The following is a 19,631-nucleotide window of genomic DNA, read 5'->3' as shown; positions in this document are numbered from 1 at the left end:
AGTAGAGGTGACAAAACGTGTGAGCCTGGTGACAGGTTAAAAGGGTAGGTTTGGTTGGGTTGATCCGTAAATATTTTTTTTCAGTTTTTGTTCTTTTTATAATAATATAAAGAGCGCCTATGTACTCTCAAAGCACATATCTGGCAATGATGTGGTTTTAAACACACAACCACAAATAATGGCGTGCTCGTGGAACCCCCATAAGTATGCTCGGGTAGAGGGGCCTGGGTAGTCCAACTACCTAAACAATTACAGGTGAGACCAAGCCTCTATGTGTTGAATCATATTGTATAAATGCATAACGTATAATTGGATCATGCAAAGATGAGTATGTTAGCGGCTAACTAATATAGCTTATGAAGTACCCAAGTTCATGGTTCAAGTAATACACCCAAGATTCGGTGTCACTTTTGGATCGATTGGGGCTCAAAACCGAACCAAACAACCCATGCAAACTACATAACATACTTCTTTTGTTTGAGAACCGAAACAACAAAATTGAGACACTATGATAGTTCCATCTTACAAAGTCACTGGCTAACACTTCCTTATTGTAAAAGCATCTATGAAGCACATAGCCTGAAATGTGCAATTGTAGTGTAGGTCTGAAAGAGTAGTTTAACCACAAAAAAGAAGACAAAGAAAGCACAAACATCCTTCCAGTCTTTTTCACACTTCATATAAGCTTTATAGAAGCGCTCAACTTCCTTATCAGTCCGTGGAGATCCTAACATGTCAGAAAGCTTCCTCTTCTGCCAAAAGACGTTAGTATCAGACATGGTCACTTTAATGAACATTTTTATATTACTTAAGTCAGTAAAAAAATACCTAAAACCTGATGGTAACAAAATACATAGAACATGCAACTTCCCATTCAGCTTGTTGCCTTTTCTGCAAGGGAGATATTATCTCGAATACGACCCATCCGATCTCACTCCCCTGTACTTCCCTTTAAACCCTTTCCAACCCAAACCGATTTCCACAAAGAACTCCTCCATAACTTTGTAATGTAAGTAATCATCAAGACATAAAAATGTATTAAAAACATAATAAGCGCTATTTCTGAACATCCTAATAAAAAGTATATCATATATTGAAAAAGTAAAAAACTTACCTTTGTGGCATAGCATAAACAGAAAGCCAAATCAATACCACCATCTGAAATCATAATGTGAAAAAATTGCATACCTGAAGACAAAAAGTAGGGTTTCAACCAAAAAAGGATCCAACTAAGGAAGAGGCAATAGAAAAAAAATCTCATGTCTGAGAGATTTAATTAGGGTTTTCAGATTCGTCTATTCAAATCCTTGAATGTAATTAGTTGCAAAAATCATAAGACAATGGAGTTGAAAATGAATAATCGAACCCCTATACTACAGAAACCAAAACCAAACAAACTAAAACAAATGTAATTACCGATTGAAGAAGAAGTTGAAATACCCAATTGCATCTCTCCCCTTCTACTTTTTTCCAACCATATACAAAACATGCGATTAACAAATTAGAGTACACAAAGAGGTAGAATATATGATGGATTCTTCTGAAACAGTTACCGATTGAAGAAGAATTTGAAATAACGAAACGCGCAGAGAGAAATCCAATGAGTTATTTTGTTGATTGTAGTTGATGCAAAACATTTAGGGTTTTCTATTGGAAATAAATTTGAGAAAGGAAACAATTGCATAATTTTGGAAAGGTTGAACTGATTGGAGAGAGATCGTGTGAAAGGAACAAAATGGCGGAGGAATGAGGAAAAGGAATTGCCGCTCAATTCACAATTCTCTGGCCAAAGACCATTGCCACATCATGGTCAAATGGTCAACATTATTTTGCTTTAATATAAGAGATAGATATACCCTACAAAGTAGATGGCATGGAATAGTGTTTCTCTCCCATTAGATGAGATGACAATGTTGGATGCCACATGGCATTCACCTGTTGGTTAAGCCAGTTTACGATTTTGCCTCGTTTGAATTTACAGTTTTACTATTGTCTTGATTTTTTCTTCCCAGTTAAATTATGATTTTGCCCTTACTTCAAATTTACACTTTTGCCATCGCTTTTGTTTTTTTCCCTTGTCAAATTACGATTTTGCCCCCGACGTAAAATTACAGTTATGCCATCGATTTAGATTTTTTAACAAAATTATGGTAGTGTTTTGTTTTAATTGGTTGACTCGGTGTAATTTTTATTTGTCCCAGAAGGCTGCCTGACACACGCTCATTTGTTCTGAAAAATACAATTTTTCCCCTAGTTTAAAATTATAGTGTTTTCATCGTTTACGTTTTTTATAGCAAAAGTATGGCAGTATTTTGTTTTAATTGGTTGACTCGATGTAATTTTTTTTGAGATCGTGTTATTAGTAGTATGTACAAGTAACCAAAACACAAACATATATGTTATGAGCGAGAAATATTCGGTTTAGTGCCCCACAACGCGGATCTATAAATATAAATAGATAATATTTATGCTCGATCTTACGTCAAAGTAGCTATATCAAATTTGATTAATAACAAGTTAAATCTCGGCTCAATTCAACCTGATTCGACTCATAGACATAAAACCCTAAAAATAAGTAGTTATGAGTTCCTCATCCATCAATTTAATGGTTTTTTTTTTTTTTGTTTTAGCATGTTCAATAGTTGTACAAAGAAAACTAAACTTTAATTAAAAAAAATATAGATTCACAAAGAAAACTATTATCTTTAATAAAAAAAATATAGATTCACAAATAAGTTTGGTATTACGTTTATTCTTTTTTCGTCTTAGTAGGTGAGTTGTCAATCTTAGTACCATATAACTAATACTCAAGTAGAAATAAATATCTTGTAATGTTAAGAAAATAATAAACCAAACAAATTTGATTGATTATATATTCAGTCATATATGTAGGGCTGTAAACGAATTAAACGTTCGGCGAACAGTTCGTGAACCGTTCGGTGGGAAGTTCGTTTGTGTTCGTTCGTTTATTAAACAAACGAACACGAACAAGAAATTTCGTTCGTTTAGTTAAATGAACAAACATGAACAGAGCTCGCGTTCGTTCATTTATGTTCGTGAACGTTCGGTAACGTGTTCGCTTGTGTTCGATAGTTCATTAGTGTTTTTAGTTTTTATTAAAAAATCAAAATTCTGACAAATTAAATATCTAATAAGTGTCATTGTATTATAAATTCTGTTCATGAACGATTGTTTGTGTTCGTTTGTTTCCATTTGTGTTCATGAACATTAGTTTGTGCTCATTTGTGTTCGTCAACGTTTGTTGCCAAAAATTAACAAACAAACACAAACGAATACAAACAAGTTCATTTCCTTAACAAATGAACACAAACATAAAATCACGTTCGATAAGTGTTCGTGAACGGTTCGCGAACATATATATTTTTTAACAAACGAACACAAACAAGATCTTGTTCATGTTCGTTCGGTTCGTTTACAGCCCTACATATATGTACAAAATGGGAATAGTTAGTCGTATTAGTGTCATATAGATACTAATTCGAAAAGACTTATATTTTGGTTCGTATTTGATGTATAAGACTAGGCGGTGTGTGGCTTGTTCCCGGCACGTTGAGTGTCGGCGAGGGCCGGCTACACCGCCCCCTCAGCCCCGGCCCATCCTCAACGTCCACCCACTGTTGCCTGTGATGGTCCTCAAACACACACACACACACACACACACACACACACACACACACACACATATATATATATATATATATATATATATATATATATATATATATATATATATATATATATATATATATATATATATATATATATATATATATATATATATTGAGGCACATCCTCACACCCTCGGTCCATCCTCTTTAGGCTCATCTCTACACCCGCTTACGTGGACGTCTACGTGACAGATCATCCTTTGAGAACTACCCTCCTCCACACCCCATAGTCTAAGAGTGGGAATGATATATGATCACTGTGGTGGGTAGAGGTGAGAACAAATCCGCTTTTGGATCCCAAACCAGTTTATAAAACCACTCTGAATCTGGTAGTGACGAAACCGGTCTCAATCCGATCCGATTCCAAAACCGGTCTCAATTCGATCCGATTCCCAACTTGAAATTGGCTTAAGAATGTGGCAAAAACGGAATTGAACTGGATTATTTCCATTATAAACATGTTTCAAATCCAAACTGATTTGAGCTGATTTGGTTTTGACTTCCGTTGACCAAACCCGAACCAATTTTAAATTAAATCCGGTTATGTGCCAGCTCTTAGTGGTATAATGAGTTTTCATGTGTATTTATAATTCATTCCGTATGAGTTTTAAGGAAAAAAAACTTAATCAAAAAGTCAAGAAGCCTTTTTATCAGACTTCCAAAACTATTCCGTATGAGTTTTAAGGAAAAAAAAAAACTTAATCAAAAAGTCAAGAAGCCTTTTTATCAGACTTCCAAAACTTTATCTAACGGCAAATTTTGACTTGAACTCAAAATTTGCCGTTAAATAAAGTTTTGGAAGTCTGATAAAAAGTCAAGAAGCCTTTTTATCAGACTTCCAAAACTTTATTTAACGGCAAATTTTGACTTGAACTCAAACCTCCCTCTTCAAAAGTATTTAAAGGTTTTGTCTTTACCAATGAACCACCATCTCATTGGTACTAGATTTCGATATTAACCTTGTTTCAATAATTTGTGAAAGAAGGTTTGGGTTTTTTTATCTGATTTCCTACTCATTTTAGTCTATACCTAACTGCTATTCCTTATTCTACCCTTTCGTACTCTAATTCTTACTCGTAGTTTCAGTATGTTATCCCAAAAGATCATTTCATAATGGGAATATGCCACAGAATAGTAATGAAGTTTTAGAAGTGTTCCAATTATGTCATTGATAAAATTTATTGTTCCAATTAGATCATTCTACTTTATTTTGGTGTTCTAATGCTAGAGATTTTACCTGAATAGCAGGTCATAGTCCTACATGACGTTTATTTAACTTTTTTTTTAAACATGATGACATGGAATAGAAAAAAAAGAAATATAATAAATCAACACAAAATCAAAACCCAAAAGGATCAAATATTACAAATTGTTGAAATTTTATCGTTAGTTGTTTATCTTCATTTATAACTTTTTAGATATTTTGAAAAAAAAATCACATTTTTAAATTTTTTTCGCATTTTTTTAACTTTTTTACAATAAAAAAAAAATTAAACCTATTTCGCATTTTTTTCTAATCCATTTGGCATTTATGTGCCATGTCAACAAATTTTTTAAATAAAAAACCTAAATAAATGCCATGTAGGATGGATGACCTTCTATTTAGGTAAAATATCTAGGATTGAAACATCAAATGAAACTTGAATGACCTAATTGGAACAAAAAAAATTATGAGTGACCTAATTAGAACACTCTTGAAACTTGGTTACTATTGTACAAAGTTAACCCTTTCATAATTCTTAAATCTTCATTGCAAGCTATTTAAAATTTTATTTATTCAACTCGTGTAAGATACTTTCTAATATGAATGTATAATTCAAGTACTCGCTCCTTATTACACGTATTTCTAGCATCTATTTACATTGGGTTTGTATTTCTTATCCGCGTAGTTTAATTAAAAATCACTCTTATATTTTGAAAAACTCGTATATCACAACCCCCATCTCTATCTTATGATTAAAAACACCCCATCTCATTCCTTATCTCTTTTTTTTTTTCCATTTACAAACACTCACAAACATATGGAGAATGAATATGTGGAAGAATAGAGCCTTAAAATTGGAGAATGGAAAGCAAGTCTCGAAATTTAATCCCCATTTTAAAGAAAGTGGTTGTGTGTCAAATTAGATGAAAATTCTAAACATTTTTTATTCAAATTATATGGATGGAGTTGATTTCACTACTAAAAAAAGAAGGATTACTAACGGCTAGACTTCGTCGGTAACTACCAGTGGTTACCGACAAAAGAATATAAAAAACAAATTAATAGTTTTTAAGTTGTTCGTCGGTATTCTGCCAATAACTACTGATAACTTACTGACGGATATTTTTCTAGCGGTCTATTCCAACAAATGCCAATGGATTTTCGATGAGTGTCAGGATGGGCAACTTTTACTTTCATCGTATTGTTGGGGGAATCATCAGCGATGGCCTATCGGCGGAGCAGTACTCAACAATCCGTTAGTTACATTTACAAATAACATTGATGTTCTACCAAGAATGGTAACTAAACCTCCCTTGTAGCATGGTGATGGTTGTTTATTTTCCCTTGACTTGGATACGAGGAACTATAATTGCTTTCAATTGTCCCCAACCAAACCTCTTTTTATGTTGTACCTCTTCGTCTATTTGGTGGCAGCTAAAATGTTGGAACTGAGAAGTTAACATACATATGTTCTACAGACGAAACGTGTTAAATTTTGAAACAATAGACACCAAGTGTTTAAGATGGAAGAAACTCAATTTTTGGATCGAACCTCAGAAACGTAAACTTCAGTATACTTTAAAAAAAATAACTACAAAAGTTTTAAAAATATGTGATTAAAAATATTTTAAATATTTTTTTAGGATAAAAAACAAAAATATAAAATTTGATTGTCAGATCACGTTTGTGTAATTGGAAATGTTTTATAGATTAGAAGAACAAGAAGGTAATTTGTGTAATTGGAAATGTTTTATAGATTAGAAAAACAAGAAGGAAATTTCAAATTTTAAATTAAAAAAACGTTAATATCACATCAAGGGTGTTTGATTAACCAATAGATTTTTTTTTTTGACAGGCTGATTAACCAATAGATGATCTATCGATTACTCGTTCCATTGTGAATTATCTTATCTTTAATTGTAATTCATTTGTTAAATATTCATTCCCTTTCTGTCGTTGTTACATTCTGATCAACAAGAAAGATTGTGTGTGACCAAAAACATGAGAGGAATTAGGGTGAGAGGGGCACTCCCCTGTTAGGGGAGTCCCCTCTCTTATGCAAACCCAATCAAGTTATGCCACATCAACTCCCTTCTTAAACTCCTCTCGCACCCCAATTTGATGGCGGCACTCCCCTCTTAGGAGAATTGTTCTTTTATTCAAAAAACAAAAAAAGAAGTTTTCATTGGTTGGAAAAAAGGGTGGCCCACCTTCTCTCTCCTTCCCTCTTCGGTGCCTCCTCCCCAAAATGGGCTTCCCGATTCAGCTCCCCGCCTGGATGGCGGCACCGCCCCGCTCGGTGGGGTTGGTCCCCGCACGGGGTTACCGAGGGTGCCCCGCTCCCCCTTACACCCAAAGGATTGCATGATTGTTTTGCTTTACTAAATATTTTCAGTTTTAGATTCTAGTCTGCTATTTCTATATACATAAAAAGCAAATATATGAGCATATTGGGAGAGATTAATATTAAATCTGGGTATAGAGAATCTGAGACATGAATACAAACAAGATTCATTAAGGGGGTGTTTGTTTTTTGTGAAAAGCTCTTCAGGGCCTTTTATGTCTGTCTCACGCAGACCATGCGTAGACGTTTGAGTCTGCAGTGTGTTTGTTTTCTCGAAGACCTTTCATTAAAAAATGTCTCCGTAACCGCTTTTTGGTACAGACTGTTGGGAATTAGTGTATCAAAAAATTAGCGGAAGCGGTTTATATAATTTACCAAAAGCCGATTATATAAATTTGATTTATTAATCCGATTAATAAATATTCCCAATCAGAATCAAGGTTATACACGCATAAACAAATAAACTGAATAAACAAACATAGAGAGTTTTAGTAATCAACCTTTGACGACTACACCGGAATTGTAACACGCGGGTTACAACGAATCCTCGCTAGTAGAAAGTTCACAACCGAGCACAAGATACCCGAGAGTAGAACCGGCCAAGAAGGAGGCGGCGGCGATGCTTGGTCGACGGCAAGATGATGGCGGCCAAGCTTAGGAGGGTGGCTAGGGTTTTGTGTTTTTATAAAAGTGTTTCTAGGGTTTCCACCTTAAACATCCTTTTATAAAACCCAATCTTACATTAAGGCCCTTTAAGATTATACAATTATAATCCTATTAATAGTAATCTAATTAATATTAAGTCCATCGGGTTTAAACTATTATTATTTCACAAATAATAATCTACCTACTCGTGAACATATACGATTCGTGTACCAACGTGTAACTCTTCGGATCGTACCGAGTTAGTTACGTTGACTTTAATTAAGGTCGGACATGCATATATCCAACAATCTCCCACTTGGACGATTTTAATTAAACAAGTCAACGTGTGCAGAGTTGGACGCCTAGCTGCATCGCACTGCTCTTAACACGGCATGACACTTTACAGTCGTCAACTAGTTCTTTGCGTTCAAGTAACACTTTACTTAACCAAATACTATAGCCCTGATAATTTTATCAATAAGTCCCTTCTGTATAGAACATTCGTTGATCATAAGACATGGATCATTCATTCTTATATAGTGATCAACCATTCTCTATTCTCGTCTTTAATCCAAAGTGGTCTAACGAACTACTTTTAGTCCGAGCGTGGCCACACGTTTATTCCAGTTTGAGTTAACGAGGGCGCCAGAATGTCTGAACTTCTAATCCTATAGAAGTACAGAATTCCATCAACATCATACAACTCCCACTTGACCTTGGATTCCTCCCAACACTACCCGGATTACTACCCATGTTTCAGAACAGTGTTAGATAACATCAAAGATTGCCCTTGATCAATGTAGTTTAATATGTGCCTAAGGAACATGGAGATCGTTTTGAAGCGAGTTACATCCAATATCATTCCCTAGTGATATCTGTGAATTTTGATTCTCAAACTCTTGAGTTATTCATCTCATGAATACAATCATCTCAATTCACAATAGTCTTACATTCAAATTCATTCCCATGTAATTTGATCGACTACGGATATTTTAGAATACGCTTATTCAAGGATATAAACATACAAATAACGAACACAGTTACAAAATAATTAAGTTTGCATTTAACCAATAAATCAAATAACTATTTTAATGTAACTGTTTTAGTTCAAAATTAAAACACCAATACTAACTACAGATCATGCCCACCGTCTAGCAAATCTAAGCCCTATTTTTCCAGCATGCTCCTCATGTTTAGCTTGAGGTAGAGGCTTAGTAAAGGGGTCAGCCAGATTTAGATCCGTATGAACTTTGCTTATTACGATCTCTCCACGCTCTATTATCTCTCTAATATAGTGGAATTTTCTGAGTATATGCCTTGTGGTTTGATGTGACCTTGGTTCCTTTGCAAGAGCAATGGCACCAGTATTGTCACATAGCATCTCGATTGGTTTCTTTATGCTAGGCACAACGTCGAGATCAGTAATGAACTTCTTCATCCAGGCAGCCTCCTTAGTAGCATCCGATGCAGTATTGTATTCTGATTCACAGGTGGATTGAGCAACCACACTTTGCTTCGAGATCTTCCAAGTAACAGTGTAGGATCGCGATCTGACCCGAATGAGTCGTTCAGAGGTGTTCTACTCTGTTTCAGGTGCGGAATAACAAGAAACACAGCTAGGAAAAGTTGATTCTTCACTTAATCTACTGATTGTATTGATATGACAACGATTACAGCTCAATCTTCACATCGGCAGCACTTCAGTATGGAAATCGTACAATCGATATATCTGATTTCGCTCAGGAGCCTATATATAGGGTCCTGATTTCGCCCCAATGACCACCATGACACATAAGCGAAATCACAATGACCAAATCAGCGAAATCACCTAACTAAGTCCCTATGAGCGAAATCAGCATCCAAGGCACATACACTCTCCTATTTTCTCGTAAATCGTGCCCTAATCTATACAATTCAATGTATGACCCGATACAAGACGAAGTCGACAGATGCATGCACCAACAAACTCCCCCTCAGATGTTGACGAGTCGACTATCGAGTCATGACAAAGCCGTGTCTTCACTTCTTCAGTCTTGATCAGTCTCTGGGCTTCTCTCTTTCTATCTTCTTCAACAGACTTCCCTTTAATAATATCTACTTGAATATCTTCAGACTCTCCCTCTCGATTTGCTGACATTTCTTTGTTCTTCAGCAACATCTGCATCAGGATCATTGTCTGGCTTTCACAGGTCCAAGATTGTTGCCTGGATTTAGCTTTGTCCACAGAATCCGGAACTTGGCACTTGCTCTGTTCACAATCTCTTCAGAAACGATCAGCCTGGCTCTTCAGAAGTCGGAAACCTGGCTTTCTTCAATCAGAGTCCTCAGATATCGTAACCTGGCTTTTGTTCAGCTTAGGTCTCAGGATTGAATTAACCTGGCTCAATATTAACCTGCAAAACCTCTACCTCAAAGTAAGATTTATATTTAACAGTTTAAGTATAAAAAATGCACCAACTGTCACACCCCCAATTTACCACCTAGGGTATGTCCCTACTGGAGGTGCAACGATCCAACAAAGAGCCACCAATCATATCAAACACAAATCATAATGTATTGAAATACCTAATTGAAATAAATATAACGTTTGAAAGTTTAACCAAAACCCCAAAGTATTGAGCGGAAGCATAAATGTGTAAATGTATCAACCCAAATCAAAGTGATTGTTTATTATGACCACAACCACTCCAGCAGCATCAGACAGCAAGCTCCCCAGTTCCTTCAGTAATTACCTACAAGCATGTAAACAAGTGTGTCAGACTACGCTGGTGAGTTCAAGGTTTGTGTTTGTTTACCAAGTTGCGTTACCAGTCATGTGAGTAAAACAGTTTACAAAACGATATGTTGTTTGTTGTTAAGATGTTTGATGTTTCGATGTTGCTCATGTTAGATACCCTAGGGAGTGTGCCCATAAGTATCCGGGGAGTGGGTACCCCTTAACGACCGATTGCTATGTTGCCTTCGTTAGATACCCTAGGGAGAGTGCCCATATGTATCCGAGGAGTGTGCCTCTAACAACCATAGCCATACCCAGATAATTAGTTCACGCCCGTCCTTACGGCCCGGTGTGAGGTTTCCCACCTAATAGCGCTATCAACTAATCACCCCCATTGCCCTCCAGGCAATAACCAAAACCGATTAAGTTGTTTACCCAATGTTTTCCCTTCCAAATGTTTACCCGTTGTCCCAAACCACCGGGACGCATGCTTGAGAAAAGTGCAGTGAACTCACCTTAGGGTGCTCGGATTGTCAAGTTACTTCTACGCGTTAAATATTAAGTCCGCTACACGTGACCTAATTGTATAGTAAACGTAAGTACACGTATGTGGGGTCATGCACTACCCTAGCGTTTCAAAACAGCTCCAAGTTTAAGTGAACCAAATTAACAAGTTGTCATACCATGGCACAAGAAAATAGTAATCACGTCAACAGATTAACAACTCACATAACAATTTCATGCACCTAATCTATGCATACTCAATTTATACACTACTTATACATAATACCCACATCAAATCGACCCAACCTGCAAGACAATCTTGATTACACATACACTGTTTTGTTAATACAAATGCGGCCCAAACATTTAATATACAATCCCCTCACATGGTGGCCCGATAGTTAAAACCAAATCAGCCGAGCCCAATAATCAGCCGAGCCCAATCCCATACCAGATACCCAACCCTCTTTTGCGTACAATCCAGTTTGTATTTTCATCCCCCACCACATTTACCAATGTGTCCAAATATCACATATCATAACAACCAATCCAAATCATATATTCGGTTACACACATAGGACCCACAACATCACTTTATGTCTTTTAATGCACACAAAAATACTTTTGTTAGTCAAGATCATACGTAACAATATCATCAATATTGCACCAGTAACATACATGGATAACCTACGATTTCTATGCACGCTAACCTCACGAAACCTTGTACACATAGCATATACATTTATTGGTATGATCAGTTTATCAAACCCTCAATCCAATTATCATTAATTGCCGCCAACATACATAATATTATAATCGACGCATTACACAAATTAATAGATCCCAACAGTTTTCTTGTTATTATGTATATTAGTTATGCCTCGATCGTAAACGAAATAGCCGAACACAACAGGTCTAATATCATTATTATTTACACAATACATGCATATACAATTAAGGTTTATAAGATTTCACATTAGTATTTCACATAAGCAAATACACAGCATCATCATACGTTCATTCATATGTATATACATAATTCGCTACATCAACCACAGTTATATATCAAGAAGCACAAAAGAATACAAGACAATGTCAGGTCAATTACGGAACCTCGGGTCGGTGCTGTTGTCGTTAGTAGCCGCTGGAAAAGCACAGCCGTTGCCACAGACGGCGGCGCCGCTGTCGTTGCTGCTGTAACAATCACCACCGTCTCTCTCTAGCCTTCTTTCACTCCGCTCCCCTCTCAATCTTTCTCTCTCTATTCTGATCTCACCAAATCAGACCGTAACCGGGTGTGCGTGCATACGAACAGAGGTGTTAAAAGGGTATGAGGAAGTAGTTTAGGGGGGTGCCTGCCGGTGTCACTGTCGGAACGACGGCCGGAGCTCCTCCGCTGCCGGATTTATTTGAGATATGGAGAAGAACGTGTGTAACCTAGGGAGAAGGGGATGTGCGTGTGCGAGTGGGTGGTTGTGGATGGAGAATAAACGGCCGGTGGAGTCGCCGGAGTCCGGTTTGTCGCCGGAAAAGTCTCATCGGAGGGAAGGGGTTTGTGGATGTCGGCTGAATGAAGATGAGGAGCATGTAGGGTTTATGTTTTGACTTTGAGTTTTTAATGAACAATAACAACAAGCATGCAACAATTAATAAACTTTGGGAGGGGGCGGTTCCTGTTGGCCGACATGGGCTCAAGCCCATGTAATTGGACCATCACAATAACATGTAAATGGTTGCCACAGTGGGCCGATGATATCAGATTTATCCAATGGGGCTAGGTGCAAAACGTAATATGTGATTTATCTAATTGTTGTAATTGAAATCCCTAAACCCATTAGAATTTAATGCAACATGTATTTGGTTAACATATAGTGTGGTGTAAGACGTATCCATGCAAGCTAGGGGTCGAGGAATCAAGAAATGCTAACCTTGAAAGTTCGGGTTGTCACATCATCCCCAACTTGAAAGAAATTTCGTCCCGAAATTTAGCTCGTAGTTACTGAGGAAGCTAGTTAGGTTGCATGGTTTCCTGGTTTTCCTGGGGTGTCACATCATCCCCAACTTGAAAGAATTTTCGTCCCGAAAATTGATCTAAAACAATGGCTTGAAGTGAGTTCCGACGAACTCGATCTATAGATACTTTACAACGCCTGGAGGGGGCTAATCTTGTGATCGGTGGAAATCATGGTATGGTTGTTAGCGTTTCGTTATATCAGTTGCCAATAAAAGAAACAGGGAATTAATGAGGTTCGTACAAAGAATCGAGCGAAACAGGGGTCCATTAAACATCCGAAGGATTTGGCCAGCAAATTTATTGTCTAGAAGTAATTTCCAGTAGTGGTGCATGGCGGCATGGCACAACAGGGAGGTTCGTTACATTGCGGTCGCGCGAGTGTATCATTTGTCCAATACAGAGTTTGGTGGGTAAAGATTAGTGTTGCAAAACGACAAACGCGTGTAACTGTGACTGCTTCACTTCCAGCGGCGATGACAAGTGAAAGTGATAAGGTTCGTCTACAGGGATGCGTGGGTATAGTTCTCCTAATCCCGTGTTCGTTCGGAAGTTCCATCTAGCGATGCCATCACATGGTTAGCTCTATTGAAACAAGGGTGCACTGGAGGCCCTTGTGATCGGTCTAATTGGTGCATTCGGTACCGTCCAAGTAATGCCTCTCACTTAAATCCAATGACCACGTCAAAACTTACAAGAATATCGAGGAGTAGGTCAATGTCGAACACTTGACCCATAAGATCAAGTTTACAACCAAAAAGAACATGAGAAGCTCCAATCGATTTACTATCAGTTAATTCTACTACATGCTTATTTACGAGAAAGGTGGGAGTCAGTCCTAACTGACAACTGAACCCTAAGGCACATAGCTCCAATCGAAACAAGAGTCAACTAAAACAGAAGCAGAAAAAGTCGGTTAATTCGGCCTGGGTCATAGCAATGTGGCCACGTCCACCACCTCGGCCTCCTCCACGTCCACTCATGGTTCTAATAAGAGAAGGGAACTATCTTAAGGGTCGAAACGAGGTAAAAGTCAAACATCACGTTGAAATATACTAACTATCAAGTTTACACAAATAGGGCAGAACCCTTCCCACGCTCGTTAAGCCTCACTGGGACTTGCATGCACCTCGCGTTATTATTACGTGTGCACCCATAATAATAAGGCGATTTGCATGCTTATCTCAGTGCCTCTTAACTTGCGCTAAAAGGTTCCCCACATTCAAATAGCAAGCGAAAGGTTTCACATGATCAAGAATGACAATAGTCGAAGGGTAGTGTCACACTAGCAGTTCACATAACAGGGGTTGGTAATGTAAGGGCTCATGCTGTTGTGCCAAGTGTGCGTTCACATGTAATGTTATACATAAGTGTACACTAGATATACTATGCAATAGTAAATGAGAAACGAACCTTGCAGTCTGGAGCTGAGTGTCATGGTCATCGTTTGGATCAATTCGGTTATAGTCTGGTTTTATGAAAACATTTTTAAAACCGAGTTCTCTATAACCAGTGGCTCTGATACCAAACTGTCACACCCCCAATTTACCACCTAGGGTATGTCCCTACTGGAGGTGCAACGATCCAACAAAGAGCCACCAATCATATCAAACACAAATCATAATGTATTGAAATACCTAATTGAAATAAATATAACGTTTGAAAGTTTAACCAAAACCCCAAAGTATTGAGCGGAAGCATAAATGTGTAAATGTATCAACCCAAATCAAAGTGATTGTTTATTATGACCACAACCACTCCAGCAGCATCAGACAGCAAGCTCCCCAGTTCCTTCAGTAATTACCTACAAGCATGTAAACAAGTGTGTCAGACTACGCTGGTGAGTTCAAGGTTTGTGTTTGTTTACCAAGTTGCGTTACCAGTCATGTGAGTAAAACAGTTTACAAAACGATATGTTGTTTGTTGTTAAGATGTTTGATGTTTCGATGTTGCTCATGTTAGATACCCTAGGGAGTGTGCCCATAAGTATCCGGGGAGTGGGTACCCCTTAACGACCGATTGCTATGTTGCCTTCGTTAGATACCCTAGGGAGAGTGCCCATATGTATCCGAGGAGTGTGCCTCTAACAACCATAGCCATACCCAGATAATTAGTTCACGCCCGTCCTTACGGCCCGGTGTGAGGTTTCCCACCTAATAGCGCTATCAACTAATCACCCCCATTGCCCTCCAGGCAATAACCAAAACCGATTAAGTTGTTTACCCAATGTTTTCCCTTCCAAATGTTTACCCGTTGTCCCAAACCACCGGGACGCATGCTTGAGAAAAGTGCAGTGAACTCACCTTAGGGTGCTCGGATTGTCAAGTTACTTCTACGCGTTAAATATTAAGTCCGCTACACGTGACCTAATTGTATAGTAAACGTAAGTACACGTATGTGGGGTCATGCACTACCCTAGCGTTTCAAAACAGCTCCAAGTTTAAGTGAACCAAATTAACAAGTTGTCATACCATGGCACAAGAAAATAGTAATCACGTCAACAGATTAACAACTCACATAACAATTTCATGCACCTAATCTATGCATACTCAATTTATACACTACTTATACATAATACCCACATCAAATCGACCCAACCTGCAAGACAATCTTGATTACACATACACTGTTTTGTTAATACAAATGCGGCCCAAACATTTAATATACAATCCCCTCACATGGTGGCCCGATAGTTAAAACCAAATCAGCCGAGCCCAATAATCAGCCGAGCCCAATCCCATACCAGATACCCAACCCTCTTTTGCGTACAATCCAGTTTGTATTTTCATCCCCCACCACATTTACCAATGTGTCCAAATATCACATATCATAACAACCAATCCAAATCATATATTCGGTTACACACATAGGACCCACAACATCACTTTATGTCTTTTAATGCACACAAAAATACTTTTGTTAGTCAAGATCATACGTAACAATATCATCAATATTGCACCAGTAACATACATGGATAACCTACGATTTCTATGCACGCTAACCTCACGAAACCTTGTACACATAGCATATACATTTATTGGTATGATCAGTTTATCAAACCCTCAATCCAATTATCATTAATTGCCGCCAACATACATAATATTATAATCGACGCATTACACAAATTAATAGATCCCAACAGTTTTCTTGTTATTATGTATATTAGTTATGCCTCGATCGTAAACGAAATAGCCGAACACAACAGGTCTAATATCATTATTATTTACACAATACATGCATATACAATTAAGGTTTATAAGATTTCACATTAGTATTTCACATAAGCAAATACACAGCATCATCATACGTTCATTCATATGTATATACATAATTCGCTACATCAACCACAGTTATATATCAAGAAGCACAAAAGAATACAAGACAATGTCAGGTCAATTACGGAACCTCGGGTCGGTGCTGTTGTCGTTAGTAGCCGCTGGAAAAGCACAGCCGTTGCCACAGACGGCGGCGCCGCTGTCGTTGCTGCTGTAACAATCACCACCGTCTCTCTCTAGCCTTCTTTCACTCCGCTCCCCTCTCAATCTTTCTCTCTCTATTCTGATCTCACCAAATCAGACCGTAACCGGGTGTGCGTGCATACGAACAGAGGTGTTAAAAGGGTATGAGGAAGTAGTTTAGGGGGGTGCCTGCCGGTGTCACTGTCGGAACGACGGCCGGAGCTCCTCCGCTGCCGGATTTATTTGAGATATGGAGAAGAACGTGTGTAACCTAGGGAGAAGGGGATGTGCGTGTGCGAGTGGGTGGTTGTGGATGGAGAATAAACGGCCGGTGGAGTCGCCGGAGTCCGGTTTGTCGCCGGAAAAGTCTCATCGGAGGGAAGGGGTTTGTGGATGTCGGCTGAATGAAGATGAGGAGCATGTAGGGTTTATGTTTTGACTTTGAGTTTTTAATGAACAATAACAACAAGCATGCAACAATTAATAAACTTTGGGAGGGGGCGGTTCCTGTTGGCCGACATGGGCTCAAGCCCATGTAATTGGACCATCACAATAACATGTAAATGGTTGCCACAGTGGGCCGATGATATCAGATTTATCCAATGGGGCTAGGTGCAAAACGTAATATGTGATTTATCTAATTTTTGTAATTGAAATCCCTAAACCCATTAGAATTTAATGCAACATGTATTTGGTTAACATATAGTGTGGTGTAAGACGTATCCATGCAAGCTAGGGGTCGAGGAATCAAGAAATGCTAACCTTGAAAGTTCGGGTTGTCACACCAACACTCTGAAATAATCAGACGACTCGCTCTCATAAACATATGCATCAACAATCACTCTCCCTCAGATCTCACACACATGATGAACCACTTGTTGATTTAGAAAACATATTTTGACACTCAAAACACACTCCCCCTCACAACAATGTCATCATGTTTAGCACTTTGAGACTTTGAAAATCAACTTTCCAACATCAGTTGTCGAATATCTTTTTGATTTTTTCAAAAATTTATGCTAAAACACACACAAAATCTTTTTTGGATTTTCTGAAAGAAAGTAAATGACATCAATTGTAGAAATAACAGAATGCACAAACTGAAATATTTACAGACAATATTTTTGTGAGTTTGCGTAAGAGGATCATATCAGTTTATGAAACATGTCACTAACACCGTTAAGCTGCATTACATTTTAAGCTCTAAACAATTCACCTAGATTGTCAGTATATTTGTCCACTTAAATTTTCACACAAACTTCATCTGATCCGAGATACGATGTTAATGTTTTAATGACTTGAACTTATCCGTGTGTCCCACTACTTGAATATACTCCCGTATCCAGATCCCAATATTCAGTCTTACAGGTGAGTATACCACAGATGATATCTGTCAGGGATTAGATGCGAGGGCCGTGAGAGCTCAGGTCGATACTTCCGTATACGCAAAGAGATGACGGCTTCGACTTTTCGGTGTGTCCCCTTTAGAGGATCTTTTGATTACAACAGCAGCGACTATCAATTTTATTGTTTCATCAGCTTGCTGAGGGCGAAGCTATGTTTCAGGCTTTTGCAGAAAGCATTATCCGGGGACTAGGTCAGTACTTCCATACAGCAGAAGTCCCGGGATAATACCCCAGATATCACTGAGCATAAAGACCTAGTATCTCAGAATAAGGGACCTTTCAAACAAGATTTCAGGGTTACCTATATATTCAAGAAATTGTTAACCCACAGAACAAGCAAGTTTGAAATTTAGTTTATATCTCGTCACAATTTACTAAATGTGTAAAAACCTACTGGCATATCCTCAGTGAGATTGTTTATTACATTTTAATCTTTCCAATTCTTTAGCATGCTGTGACAGTCCACTGATGTACTATCATTTCCTCTTTTTCACAGCAAAACTCATTTTTGATTTTATCATGTTTTTGGCTTTTTCAAATTTTCTAATGTTTTTGGATTTTCTGAAAAATTTCTACTCCCCCTAAAATGCAAACACATTAAAGAAAAATTTTGAAAACTCTAAGCTCTTGACCCACTTGCAAGAAAAAAATCAAAACAAACTGTACAGAAACCTTGACAACTGACATCGAATCGCATCAATTCGCCATCCACTAAGGCATAAACAATCTGAACTCCCCCTTTCACAAACCATTTTCTCATTTAGATTTCAAAACACTTAAGTTTGTTTTAATCAAAATGATTTTTCCGGAAAATGAGTTTGTTTTTATCACTTGTAGATTAACCACTTGTTAAAATCGGGGATATGGTTCATCATTTTGTCTTTTACGCATATGTAGTAAATCAAGTACAACTTAATGTCCCTGATTTACCATTTGCAGTTAAGCAACATCTGTACCACTTGTAAAAATACACACAATACTAACTGTAGGAACGTTACATCTACATAAACCATTTTACCAATCAGAGTGCTGATTCCTGCTTCGCACTTACCAACCTGGAAGCTCCGGCGTAGTCCTTCACCTGTAAAATTCAAACATTTTTCAAACTTTCATACAGATTAAAACATGAATGATGCCGATTCCTGATCCATGATAAAAACTTGGGATCTCCGGCATAGTCCTAAGACTTCAAGGGAAACAAACTTCCATCCAAGTCTTTTCAGACTTGATGGCTTTCAATTCTTGCGCAGTAGGGTTATAAGTTGCCTTTTTAGTTGCATAAAAGTCTTTAACCCCCTTTGCTTTCCCATTCAACATTTTCCCAAATATTTTCTTTACATTCCCATTGAATGTTTTCTCGACATCAAACTTAGTTTTCTCGTTATAAAATTGATTCGAGATGTCAACCTTTCCAACCTTCTGTTTAACTTCTTCAAATTTCAGTGATGGAAACTCATTATCATTTACTGAAATTTTTACCTCACCTTGTGGCTCCTCTGGCTTTGTGGAACCAGATTCATCGCCGACATTCACATCAACTTTCTTAACAACCCACACTTGGTTGTCATTCTCTTTCTTTTTCGAACACTCACCAACCTCATAAGTAGAATTTTTAAAAATTTTAAGTCTGTCGGTTGGTGGTTCAACATCAACA

The 19,631-nt window shown here is 37.8% G+C and overlaps 1 long non-coding RNA gene across 1 annotated transcript; it reads right to left on the bottom strand.

Annotated features, from left to right (window-relative positions):
* Positions 1-377: 377 nt before the first annotated feature.
* LOC110867782 lies at positions 378-1,793 on the bottom strand. Its single transcript, XR_002551891.2, has 5 exons — positions 1,554-1,793; positions 1,417-1,460; positions 1,115-1,188; positions 829-1,000; positions 378-752 (listed from the first exon to the last, which is right to left on the bottom strand). It is a non-coding gene; the product is annotated as an uncharacterized LOC110867782 (long non-coding RNA).
* Between the last annotated feature and the right edge of the window lie 17,838 nt (positions 1,794-19,631).

The sequence above is a fragment of the Helianthus annuus genome, chromosome 7 (assembly GCF_002127325.2).
Source record: "Helianthus annuus cultivar XRQ/B chromosome 7, HanXRQr2.0-SUNRISE, whole genome shotgun sequence".
Classification (NCBI taxonomy): domain Eukaryota; kingdom Viridiplantae; phylum Streptophyta; class Magnoliopsida; order Asterales; family Asteraceae; genus Helianthus; species Helianthus annuus.
This window is presented reverse-complemented; position numbering and strand designations above follow the sequence as displayed.